We start from the raw sequence: 2,605 nt of genomic DNA on the forward strand, positions 1-2,605 counted from the left end.
AATGAAGAAAACATCTGACTTACATTGAGAATGAATGTTTTTCAGATGTGTTCAATGAAAATGTTGCCTTGTATGTTTACTTAATCTGGACATTACTACATTTAACCTCTCTGCACAAATATTTTTTTTATTTAACTAGTGAAGTTGAACTAATGCATTAATTTTCAACAATTAAAGGAATCAGTGTTTCATGTTGGGTATACAAACAAAAAAAAAACATTGGGTTAGTTTTTAAAGCCATTCTCAAATCCCAGCTTGTTCTGATGCTGCATTGCATTCTGGTCCATTTTCATGCTTGTGTGTGTGTGTGTGTGGGGGGGGGGATGTGTCCCTGTACCTCTTCCTCTAATGGCTTTCCTACTGTATTATTGTTGCTCTGGAAAGATGCCTTCTTTGATTCAGAGCCTGGAACATTTTCTGCTATCAGACTCCATTTCTTTGGGCTTAAAATACCCTGATTTGACGTCATCGTTGACGTCGATTTGGCCCTTTTATCCACAGGAATTGCAAAAACTCCCCAAACAAAACGAGCTCAGAGATGCAGTTTACCAGCATGTCTGACTGATGGTGTCTGTGAACAAACTGCTGCTACAGTTTGTCTCTGCAGCACAGAGGTCTAAACTCAGTTTACCCTGCGGCCTGCTGAGGTGCCAACTGCCAGTAAATCCAGAGCACAGCCGGCAGGTTAGCACTGAAACGGCTTCAGGCAGCAGTCTGTATGTCCGGACATTTTACTCTTCATCGTTTTATGACACTCACCTGCGGCTGCTGGCAAACATGATGTAATTCTGTTATATGACAGGAAATTGGGGGTTTAGGTGTTATTTCATATTTTTCTCTTTGTCAACAAACCATGATAAGATCAAAACTAACAACAACAAACAAGAGGAAATGGGGCCTCTTCTGGGGACTATTTTCAGCGACGGATGAATCCACACGTGGTTCTCTAGTGTGCGGCAGCAGGACGGTGTGTGTGGGACTGTGTCAGAATAAACTTCTGTGTGTTCGTGGTGAAGGAACATGTCAGCCAGAGCAGCAGTGAGGCTCACTGATGTGGTTTAATAGTTTCTGGACAACGTCCGGCTGAGACACACACAGGACTTGTTCGGAGATTCATTCATAGTTAGTTTTGGTCTTTTCATGGGATTTGTTGACACAAACATAGAATAATAACCGCCCTTTACTTTGACTGAAAATAAGTCAGCATGATGAAAGGCTTTGTCACTGGTGCATCATGCTCACGCGTCATGAGGACAGGAGGACAGGAGGAACAGCCAGGTGTCTGGATGATGACACTGAGCCTGCTGTGTAGCGTTACATACTGGCACACAGTGCAGCCGTAAGTGAACTCAGGCAGGTGGTTGACTGCTGCACTCAAACTGTGTAAGGAGACTGTAACGTCTTGTCACCACAGCTTTATTATTGTGTGCTTAGTAACCAGTGCATCAGTGTACACGGCAGAAAACCAGATCAACTGATGAACAACAGATTACATCAGTCTTCAGTGCGATTACTCTGATCTTTCTGAAAAGCTAAAACATGTTTTCTGTTCATATTCTAAGATAAATTAATATGCAGCATACTGCCGTACTGTATTAGTATTTAAACAGGTCCAGCTCCCATGATGCCCGCATGATGTTTGGAGAGTGTTTCCGTAGTAATAAATCCCATAGTGCCGCTGTTAAATGATAACAAAATAATCAATGTATTTATCTTAGAAAACCACACAGTGTTAGAAAGGCTACATGAAACAGAAGTTATCTTAAAACATTTGCTTCTAAGGTTGACAAAGCCACTGCTAACGCAACGTTGGAAGTAAAGACGAATCCGCTACGTGTATTTCCATCATTGGCAAGAGGCCCAGGTAGAAGCAACAATCCTGTTACATTTAGAGTTTTTGGCTGTCAGTTGGTGGTCTACGTTGGTCCATACTGATACTATTGGATGCATGTCCATGACATTCTGTACAGCCAGCCAGGCGAACTTGATATAGATCAACACATTCTCACTCCTGACTCGTCACATATTGACACTTGGTCAATATGTTGCTTATTAACGCCCTCAGTACCCCTTTTGCATCATCTTTAGACATTTAGGGCTCTGTGGTCAAGTTAGCAACGCTTAGCAACAACAATATGCAACGTCTGGTAAAGTTAGCAACAATAGGTATGCAACCTTTGGTTACACTTTTAAAATAAAATGCTAGCGTTTCGAAACATGGCCTTTTGGAAACGGCACGTTATTAAAGTTGTGAAATGTTTGGTTAGGTTTGGGCACAAGAACTACTTGGTTAGATTTGGAAAAAAATCACGGTTTGAGTTAAAATAACTACGTTAACTAAGTTAACTTATGTCACTTGCCTAACTTAAATAAAAAATAATGATAATAAAAAAATGAATGTTGAATTTTTGTTTCAAACGGGACACAGACACCGCTCTCCTGGTTCAAAGTCCAGATCTGGCCCTCCATCCACCCCAAACACCTCCTCAGTCTTTTGTGTTAAATATCATATGCCTGACGCTACAGGCCCCCCCCCCCCCCCCCCCCCCCACTGCGCTGAACTATGACGCTACAGGGATCCCCAGTGCGTTACAAACTGACGCCG

This window comes from Micropterus salmoides, unplaced genomic scaffold (assembly GCF_014851395.1).
Source record: "Micropterus salmoides isolate LMB-PRFRI ecotype aquatic unplaced genomic scaffold, ASM1485139v1 Ms_hic_scaffold_6, whole genome shotgun sequence".
Classification (NCBI taxonomy): Eukaryota; Metazoa; Chordata; class Actinopteri; order Centrarchiformes; family Centrarchidae; genus Micropterus; species Micropterus salmoides.